Source organism: Dipodomys merriami, unplaced genomic scaffold (genome assembly GCF_024711535.1).
Source record: "Dipodomys merriami isolate MVZ:Mamm:240054 unplaced genomic scaffold, mDipMer1.0.p SCAF_50, whole genome shotgun sequence".
NCBI classification, from domain to species: Eukaryota; Metazoa; Chordata; class Mammalia; order Rodentia; family Heteromyidae; genus Dipodomys; species Dipodomys merriami.
The window spans coordinates 1,387,896-1,398,707 of NW_027206069.1; positions in this window are offsets into that span (position 1 = coordinate 1,387,896).

Here is a 10,812-nt window from a genome sequence, read left to right on the forward strand (position 1 = left end):
GGGAGAGAATTGGGTGCTGTTGCTCATCAGTGTGCAGTGGGGCCCTCGGCAGCTCGGGTAGAACCTCCTGTGTGGGACAGCGGGGGGGGGGGGGGGGGGCTGCCACCGGCCTGAGGCACTTCTGTGACTGACGAAGAGCTGAGGCCTGGCATGCGCCCCAGCACCCCGGGTGCCGGTGCCATCTGCCAAGGACCGGGCATCTAGCCCTCACTCAGACTCAGTCACCCAAAGATAAGCCAGGTGTCCTAGGACTGATGTGATTAGCCACGAGGGTGCACAGCCTGAGGACTGCGGGCCGAGGTAACCGCCAGGCCAAGACCTTGAGGTTGGCTCCGTGGAAGAGTGGGGACAGCTGAGGGTTGACACGGCCTGTCCCCTGGCATCTTGACACGGGTCACTGAGCGGTGAGACTGCTGCCCACACCAGGCGTTCCCACCGGGACTCGAGCACCAGCTCACGCTCAGGGGCTGGCTTCTGCCAGGACGGCCCTCCCAGGCTCAGCCATGCAGCCACCTGGCCTGTGACTTTGGCTGTGGACATGCACACGGGCACAGGTGCCCCAGGGGATACTCTAGGTGGCAGTGCCTGGGGCCTGGACCACGGCTCAGTCTCCTCCCTGTCCCAGCTTTACCTGCTTGAGCCCCGCCACCAGTGGCTGGTAGGCCAGGCAATGTGGAGGGAGGACTCCAGACAGACGAGGCCACCCTTCACCCCACGCACAGTTCCATCCTGCATGGCTACCCACCTGCACGGCAATCCTTGCCCTCTGACCTTGGAACTCTCCTCTAAGTGCCTTTCCAAGCCTCCACTTGCCTGCTTGTTCCATGTGCAACCATAAGGCGGCGCCTGAGGCCTGGTTTTGCCAAGCAGAGGACAGGAAGTGGGCTATGACCAGCCGGCTGGTCCAGCTGTCCTACTTGGGCCACCACCGGGCGCACCTGTCCTGACTGATGGTGGCCAGGTGGTCAGGAACTACCCGGGCCGAGCGTCTGTGCCAGGCAGTGGGCGATGCTTGAGCTGGTCACTTTCAGTGACCACTAACCATGACTGCAAGTTGGCCTGGGGCAGATCTCACAGCTTCTGAGCCCTCATCTCCCATCCTGTCCCTGCCTGGCCCACCAGCCCCGCTGCTCTCACCGCCAAGACTCTTACCTCCAATCAGCCACCACAAAGAGCTGAAATGCAGCTGTGACTGTGGTAGAGCGCTACGTAGCCTTGACCGACGCTCAGGGACAGCCAGACCCTGAGCTCAAGACCCAGGACAGGCACACAAAAAAGTCTCACAAATTTTCTTTCCAGGCTGACTGAACCACGACCCTCAGCTCTCAGCCTCCTAAGAAGCTAGGATTATAAGCAGAAAAAAAGCCAGAAGTAGTGCTGTGGCACAAGTGGTAGGGCACTGGCCTTGAGCTGAAGATCTGAGGGACAGAGCCCAGACCCAGAGTTCAGCACTACAACTGGCAAAAAAAAAAAAAAAAAAAGCTAGGATTACTGGCGGGAGCCGCCAACACCTTGCTCTTGTGACCCTTCCATCTTGCCCTTTACCCCCTGGTTATCTGGGAGCATGACTCCCAGTCCAGGCAACTCACAGGCCACAGCTGCCTGGACAGCTGCCTCCCCAGGAAGCATGGCCCTTGGCTCCTGGGCAGTGCTGCCGACGGAAGCCTGCTGGGATCTCAGCGATTGCTCCACTGCCCAAGCCCAGCTGCTCATGAACACACCCACGGGCTTCAGGGCTCTGGTGGGCCATACCTGGCAGCCCCGCCCACATGCTCAGCACCCTGCAGCCTCCACATACACCTTTCCACCCCAGGGTCAGCACAGCCAGGACCCCTGTTCTCACAGAGCCTCAGGTTCGCACAGACAACAGCTTTCCCCAAAGGCAGGCATCACAGGAAGTGGCAAGGAGATACCTTCCTACGCCTGCCCTGCCCGGTGCATCTCCTGCGGTACACACCTCAGCCTCTGCGAGCCCAGGGTTGTCAGATGAGAGCCTAGAGCCTGAGGCGCGAACACAAAGCCCCAGCCACGTCTTCAAAGAAGATGGGAAATCCTTGCAGGGGTCTTGATTCCTGACTGCTCATTCCACCAGCAGCAGCAAAGCCACACTGCCCTGTCCCCTTCCTTGTCCATGCTAGTGGGGTCCTCATCAGCCAGGATTCAAGGGGACCAGGGACCTGCATGGCCCTAGCCCCCTCCTGCTCCACAGCCACATCACTTTGACCACAAGAATGGAGCTGGGGCCGGCCCAGCAGGGCTTCTGCGTGGGACTCCTGCTGCCTGCCAGCCCTACCAATGACTACCATTGCCCAGAGAGTAGAGTTCTGCCACCCTGCCACGGTGCCATTCTGGGCTGTTGCGTCCTGAAGGTAATGGCTAGGGGCCCTGACTGCAATGTGGAGTTGCGGGTGGAGTAAAGTGACCTGTCTAGTGCCAGGCAGGATGCAGCTCTGCCCAGGCGGTACCCAGGTGTCTCCCAGGGCAGCAGGCCAGAGAGGGTGCAGTCGCCTATACTTCCATGTTCCATTCCTCGTCTGGCCCCTCTCCGGCTCAGCTGCAGCCATAGCCTCTGCAAGCAGACCGCTGGGGGGGGGGCTCTGCTGGGGCCAGGCGCCCCAACCCAGGCCTCCAGAGCCGAGGCTCTGCAGACCAGATACAGTCACCTGAATAACTAAAGCCCTCAGTGAGCCGTCTTCCTCCACTTCCCCAAGCACTCACGAGTGGCTGTGTGTGAATGTGCACATATGCAAATATGGGTGGGTGCTGCGTGGCACGTGAACATGTGAGTGTGAGCATGTGAGTGTGTAGGCTCACGTCTGTGTGCAAGTGTGCAACTATGTGCATGACAATGTGGTGCTAGCAGGGGCATGCATTGTGTGTGCAGTGTGTTTGTATAATGGGTGTGCATGTGTGTGCATACGTATGTGCGTGAGCAGGTCCCTGAGGGTAAGGAGCTGCTCCCTGACCGGGACAGGGTCGGGAAGGGAGGGCTGAGGTGCCCTGGGAACAGGCCCCAAGGGAAGCTTGCACAGGCAGCCACAGCACCATGGCAACGCTGCACAAAGCTCTGGCCTACTTACACCCCGCCCCCGCCTGTCTCCTGCACTGCGGGAGGGGCCTGGGGCTGTCGGGGCGTCTGGGGGAGGGCTTTTCCACGGCCGAGGTCACACCTGCCCAGACCTAAGTGGTGGGGGTGGGTGGGTGGGTGCAGGCAGCCCCCAGCACCAGGAGCTGCCCTGCCCCTGCACGACTGCTCAGCCGGGGGCTTCACAAGGACCTTGCAAGATCTGCCCCAGAAATGTTAGGGCCGTTGTGCTAGGTGGCGGGCCCTGAAGCTCACCCACCTGCCTTTGTCACCAGACAGGGTCCTCCATGGTCTGAGACACACACTGGACTGTCTGTCCCCGGTGAGGCCAGGACTCCGGGGCTGGGCTGGGCCCCGCCGAGGGCATCGGACATGGAAGCCAGTGGGCACAGCGAGGCTCCCTGGCCTCCATCCCAGCCTGACCTGCAAGTTCTGCCACGGCCTCCCGCAGGAAGCCCGCCTGGCCTGCTGCTGGTGCGCCCAGAACTCGGGGAAGGACGTGGCCTGTGCCTGGGAGGCCGGGGTTCCAACCTGCACCGCCAAGGCCAGGGCGTTGCTCCAGACTCTGGACAGAACGGGCACTCATGGGGCAGCCTGAAGGGCCGGGCGGAGTCCTGTGCCGTCCCCACGGCTCTGGAGGGCGTGGGAGTGCTCTGAGGGGCAGGAAGGGGGACTCTGGAGTGCCCCCAGGACAGCCCTCCTGGGGACCAGCGCGTCACTGAGCACTCACCATAGAAAAGCAAATCTCTCCCTGACCTGCGCACGCCTGTGCGCAGCCTGTGCAGGAGCTCAGCCTCAACACCGGGGTCTCCAGCCACGGCTGCTTGCCACAGCTTCCTGCACTGGCGGGATCTCGCCAGCATGCCCCAAGCCTTGGGGGACAGCCTTGGGGGACCTCTTGCCCCTCAGGACAGGGAGCCCCGCCCCTCACACTGGATGTGTCGGGCCAGTGAACAAACGAGCCTGGTGCCATGCACAAACCTGCGTCCCTTCCCAGGCGCCAACTACCACTGCCTCCCTTCCCCCATCCCGCCCCCCCTTGTATGCCACGGGGGCAGGGGGGGCTGGCCGCTCACTGGCCCCCTGCCTGGCAGCGGCTTTGTCTCCAGGCCGGTTCCCAGCGGCTGCTGAGGAAGAAAGGGCCCTTCTCTCCAGCGTGGTGACGGTGACGTCACAGGAGGGGCTGGGCAGGCTCGAAGGCCCTGGGGCCCCACCCCGCCCCCGGCAGCTGCCTCTTTGTCCCCAGCTCCCAGCCTCGCTGCTGGCAGCAGGGTGGGGGAGGGGCGGCGCCTGCGGAGCACCGGCCTCACCCCTCGGGCCACCAGGGCCAGCACCCAGCCAGGGCCTCGTCCCGGCGTCTTGCCCCCAGGACAGGTGGGCCAGCTGCCAAGGCAGAGGTGCGAGGTGGTCACCCAGGCCCACCTAGGATAGCCGGCGCTGGACAAGTGCTGGCGCTCCCACAGAGGGAGGGGAACGGGCCTGGGGAGCCCCTGGGCACCTCCCACGTCCAGTCCACAAGCTCCTGCGTGGACTCCATCCCACGTGGGCCTGGGGAGGCTAAGACCCCAAATCCCCAGTCCCAGCCCAAAGCCGGGCCCCGGCAGCCCCCCACACACCGCCCACAGCGAGGCCAGTTTCCTCCGTGCCCTGGACTGTGCTGCCACCCCTGGGGTGGAGTTGGGGGAGGCGCTGTGGGTCCACAGGGACAAGGGGGGGCGGAGGAGGGCCTGTCACTCCACGGTTGTGACGGCACCGGCACCGGCAGATGTCTCTGGGCGCCTACTGAGCCCGGGGGATGCCTAGCTCAGGAGGGAGGCGGAACTGGACACAGACACCCGAGCGCCGGCCGCTGCCGCTGCGCGCGGTGCTGAGGCAGCAGCGCTTGGGTTCTGGATCTTGTCTCTTGTCTGCGGCCCCGGAGGAGGGGGGTGGGGCTGGGGGGCCGTGGGGGCCCTGCTAGAGGAAAGGTCTGACCTAGAAACCCAACAACTGCCTGGGGGTGGGGGAGGGGGGCGTCACACAGGGGCAGGCCGGGCAGGGGGCAGGCCCCCAGTGACCCCCGCAGGCCCCCCTCGCCAGCAGCTGCCACACTCAAGCCCCAGCCTCCTTAGCAGTCTCTCCACGGAAGGAGGAAGTGGAGCCTGGAGGGAGCAAAACAAACCCCTCCTCTGTCCTCAGCCGCAGAGGCTGCGGCCAGGGCCAGGGCGGGCAGCGTCGGGCTCTTCCGCGCAGCTCCAATGGAGTGCAGAGCCAAAGGCCCAGGATGGGGCCTGAGCCTCACCTCCCACCGGCCACACGGGATGGAAGCCTGGGGCAGGAGGGGGGAGGGGAGGCAGATTGGGTGGCGGGCCAGGGACAAAAGCAGGAGGGAGGCACACTTCACTCGGAGTCCAGGAAGACAGTGTTTCTGGCCCCCGCCTGATGTCCCCACAGCAGAGCAAGGGCGCAGTGGCCCGTGCCCTCAAGCCTTCCTCTGCCAAGAAACGTCTCCCTCCCTGCTGCCTGGCACCCCGAATGTCCACTGAGCATGTAGCTTAGCAACAGGGCTCTGTGGCCGCCGTGCCCCCACGGTGCCAGCATTCCTCATCAGGGCTCACACCTCCTTGCGCCCAGAGACGCCCCGGTGGCCAGTGTCCCCAGTGAGTCCAGTCCCCAGTCTTGGCTCTGGATGACCGAAGCCCAGCTGCTGCTGACCTGACCGCCACGAGATGGCCACCAGCCACAGCAGTGCTTCCCGTGGAGCCCACATGGGATCTCTGTGCACATTCCTGCCCTGAGCAAGCCCTGTGTACACACTCGCTGAGCCTCTGTGGCTGGCGGTCATGCGGCTGTCTTGGCTGGGGCTGGGGGCCCCACACAGATCAGGATTTGGAGAGCAGCACTCCTCAAACTAGACAGCAAGAAGACAGGGTTCTGGTGGGGCACAGGGGTACACATCCGTGGGGCGCTTAGGCCTGAGGATCTCAAGTTCCAGCCAGCCTGGGCTCCCACAGTGAGACGGTCTTAAAAAAAAGAAAAGAAAAGAAAAGAAAGGATGAGGGGCTGGGAAGGTGGCTCAGTGGTAGAGTGCTTGCCTTGCATGCATGAGGCTCTGGGTTTGATTCCTCAGCACCACATAAGCAGGAGAAAAAAAAAAGCTGGAAGTGGCGCTGTGGCTCAAGTGGTAGAGCGCTAGCCTTGGGCTGAAGAGCTGAGGGACAGCGCCCAGGCCCAGAGTTCAGGCCCCACGACTGGACCCAAAAAATAAAATTTAAATTTAAATTAAAAAAAAAAGAAAGGATGAGGCACTGAGCAATCTTCCAGGAAGAAGGCCGGGCCGGGCTTGTGTTGGCAGCAGGACCAAGAAGGAGGGAGCAGGAATGGAAGGGCCCCAGAGACGGCAGGAGTCCTCTGGTACTAGAGAGGCCAGAGGGGCGCTGGGGGCAGGAAGTGGGGCTGCACCGCGCACCGCACCGAGGTGAGCAGAGGACGCTGCACACTGCGGCCCTGCGCCCACAGGGCCATCTTCTCTCTCCCACCAGCCCCATGGCGTGTGACCCCACTTCCTTCCTCCACCCTGCCGCTGGCTCAGTGCCTAAGAAACCAAGACATCCCAGAGTCCTCTGCCTCGAGGGGCTGGGCGGGGCCTGGGCTCCACCTTGTCTCACCCTGGCACCCTGCTGGCCCCACACAACTCCACCACCACATCATCTGCGTCCCTAAAGCATCTGTCCTTTCATTTCACAAGAAACTCACCCAGGCTTCACACTTCCTAGCTGGTGAACTAAAACATCTGATTTGCTCAGATTGGGCCCAGTAAGACCCACACCGTGTTGGACTGTGGCCTCCGCAGTCTCTGCAGGAGCCCAGAGCCTGGACAAGATGGAGCCTCAGTCACCAGCCCTTGGGGTTCCAAGGCCAGCATTCCAAGCAAAGGGAGCTGCTGAGTTCTCACAGCCCTCCCTGTGGAAGCTCCCAGAGTTAATCAAGGTGTTTCCAGTTGGAGGAAATACAGGCTAGGGAAGCAGGGCGCTGGCTGCTGGCATGCTTGCTCTGCCCTGGAGGCGGCCGTATGGCAGGACTCAGGCCTTGAAGTGGCCAGAGAGACAGGACTGATACTGAGTCCCCACCGAAGCAGGTTCCTCCTCATCCCCCCAAACACCTGAGTCCAGACCATGAGGGACGCTGCTGCGGTCCGGGGACTCGGTCTGTCCCTGGGCCCGGAGGTCAAGGGGCACCTGGGCTCAAGCTCCAGTCAGGCTGAATGGGGCAGGCCACCAGGTTGAGGGAGGGCAGGGGGTGGGGGCTCTGGAGGTACTAGGGGTGTGGATGGCGTGGGGACGTGGGCAGGGGCCTCAGGTGAACAGGCATTGCCACGTGAGGTGGGGGGCTCCCTCAGGACAGGACTGGAAGAGCCCCTCTTCTCCTCCATCCACGGGAGGGGACGTCTGGTTTAGAGGAGGAAGACTTAGGAGCGGGGCATCATGGGGAAAGCAGGGATCTGGCTGCAAAAGCTCAGCAGTGCAGGGCCTGGGCTGCACACCCCTGGGAGGGCTGTGATCCTCCACGCGGGAGGCTGGGGTCCTGGGAGGGGAGGCTCGCCACAGCAGAGCCTTCTTCCAAAAATGTGCCCTTGCCTCCCTCCCTCCCCCCTTTGAAGGGACAGATGCAGGGGAGAAAGCTGATTATTGTCAAAGGCTGGAGGCTGTGACCGGATCTCTCGGTGAGTGACCCAATTCCAAGCTATTCTCAGCCTGGTGGGAGCGAGTTATTTCCTCCGCCTGTGAGCCTGCCTTGGAGGCAGCCTGACCTTGAAATGCCCTCATCCGGGCACCCAGCTGACACAAACTGCTTGGGCTACGCCGACCACCGCCTGGCTAGGGCCAGGTGACCCCACCGTCCCTGCTCGCTGAGGATACTGTGCAGAGCCTGCCACCCAATGGGGCCGGCCGGGGCTAGGAGGGGGGCCCTCTGCCACAGGGGGCCAGCACACCAGCTGGGAGCCACTGGAGCCCCGGGAAGTGAGTTCAGACACTAGCCTCCAGCATCAGAAGGGACAGGAAGGCCCCTGCCCGGCCCGCGCACAGCCCCCGCAGCGAGCGCCCTCCACCTGGCTGGAGGTCAGGCACAGAACATCCATCTAACAGCAGGTCAGGTACAGAACCAACACCTAGCGGCCGAGTATCACCATGTGGCCAAATTAAAATGTGTGTGTGCAACTAGGTTTGGCCCATGCAGGCTACAGACCCCAGGGGGATGGGCTGGGCCGCAGGGCTGAGCGGAGGCTGCCGCACTGCAGATCCAGGCAGGATGGGCGCTGCAGTGCCACAGGCGGTACCAGCACCGCCACGCAGCCTACTCGCCTACCTGGGGAGCTGGGCAGTGGGTGAGGGCCGCTGTCCAGGTCCAGGCCCAGCTCACCATAACTCCAAGTGGTGATCTGGATTTTCAAGAAAAAAAAATTTTGGGGGGGGTGGTGGTGGTACTGAGGTTTGAACTCAGGGCCTTGAGCTTGCTCTGCTGGCACCTACTTGAGCCATACCTCCAGCTGCTTTGTGCTGGTTGTTTTGGCAATGGAGTCCAGCAGATTTTCCTTCCAGAGCTGGTTTCAAAGCAAGGTCCTCTGAATCTCCACCTCCCAAACAGCCAGGGTTACAGGTATGAGCCATTGGTGCCCAGATTCCAGAAAGTTCTTGACTGCAGATCTTCTCTTCTGTAGCCCTGATAAAGCCTCCTCGATGTTCAAAAAGCTATTCAAGTGCCCAGAGGGCAAAGGGCATTTCCCAAGGGAACCCAAGTCCCCAGATTCTGAAAAAATGGCTCTTGGCAGGCAGGGGCACTCCCGCTGCGGGCCTCCAGCCCAGGCTCAGCCTGCCTGCCCCGACCCCCCTCCACTGCTGTCTCCCCCACCGTGGCTCCTGGAAGCCCCTAAGACATCTGGAACTGGCAGGCCCTAGCCCACCCACGTGGGACAAAGCCATGAAGACGCAGTGCAGCGCACCTTCCCGGCACAGCGAGGCGCACTCCCGCGGGCCTCCACGCTCCCGGGCCTCTGTGGAAGGCAGCGGATCTCCAGGAGGCCCCCCTGCTCCTCAGCTCAGGCCAGGCTCTGGCTGCCGGCCCGTGGAACCTGAGCAAGAGCGGAACCACAGGAGAACCCCAGGGACTGGACCACATGCAGCGTGGGTGGGGAAGGCCTCTAGCAGCCCATGAAGTGTGTGTGTGTGTGTGCGCACGCGCGCACATGCACACGTGTGCTGGTTCTGGGGCTTGAACTCAGAGCTTCAGCCTCCTGAGTACATAGGATTACAGGTGTGACCACTAGCACCCAGTTCACACCTACTCACTGAGACTCACACCCAGGGCAAGGGTCCTGGGAGGCAGCCTCAGGAAGGGCAGACCCTGGCAAGTGGCAAGGTGCCCAGGAGCGGTGGCCTCCGGTGTGTGTCTGAGTGTCCGTGGCCCTAACGCCTGGCACTGGAAGCCCGTGCCCAGGGGGAGCAGCAGACCAGATGCGGGAATTTCCACGGAAAAACTGAGGGGCTAGAGAGTAAGTGAGGGCCTGCTGATGAGTCGCAGGCTGCTGACGAGGTGACAGCCGGGCGCGTGACGGGTCATGCACCAGCTGCGGCCCTGCTGCCTCTGAAAAACTAGGGTACTACCGCTCCACCCATGCACGGGGCAGCCGGGGTGAAGGCAGACAAAATGGCCATTCAGTACAGGCAGGAAAGAAGCTAAGGCATGTGCGCAGAGAGAGGGGTTCACCGCAGGCTGTGTTCTGGCTGAAGGAACGAGGCAGGGCTCTGCTTGGGGACAGCTCGAGGTTGAGCTGGGCCTCCTGGCCGCAGGCCAAGCCCCGCACAGGCCCTGCTGACCACCAAAGGCTGCCAGCTTCACCCAGCCCCATGTATTAAATGGCATGACCTGATCTTCACACTCCTACATCCCACAAGCCAGGGATCCACCCCAAGGAACACCCACCTCCCACGGGGCTGTCTTGAGGACAGGGTGTGAAGGAGACAAGCTTAGGGGGCAAGCGGGGGGGTCAGGGGTCAGGCCAGGCCCGGAAGGAGGTCCTGTCTGCAGAGGGTGTGGGGCCACAGCTGCGCCTTCCTCCCCTTCCTGTCCAGTCCCAGGCTGCCACCCTGTAAACAGAAGTCCCCGCTGCACCGACCCCAGGATGGAGGAAAGGGTAGAGACCCTGAGAAGGAGGCCGTGGGGGCACACGCTGAGCTCCCGGGCAGCTGGGGAGAGCAGTCGGCACGGCCAGGCCTGTTTTGTTGCTGTCAGGCACACGGGTACCAGCCTCGCACCCGCAGGTTCCCGATGGCTGGCCCCGGTGTCAGGCTCTGGAGCCTGGCCAGGGCGTTGTGATGACCACGTGGCTCTGGGGAGCACCGCTTTGAACTCCTGTCCCAGGGAAGGGGCTTCCTTGACCCCGGAGCAGGGAACCCGGGGAGGCCTGGGCTGCACAGACTTAGGCTTGAACAACTGCAAGCCCGCCCGCATCCTGCTGGGCTCGTGGAAGGGGCAGCGCCTGCCCCGGGAACTGGAGGCCCTGGAGGCCTGGCCACTCAGCACCCGGGGCTGCAGGGTCACCTCCCTGAGCCTGGGCCACCTCAGTCCTCATCAGCAGACCGGGCGGGCCAAGACTTTCTGGGTCAGCTTGACCCTGGCGTCTGGCCAACCGCTAGCTTTGGCCCAGGGATGGGAGGGTCCGCAGCCCCGCGAGGCCCCCGGGGTTGTCA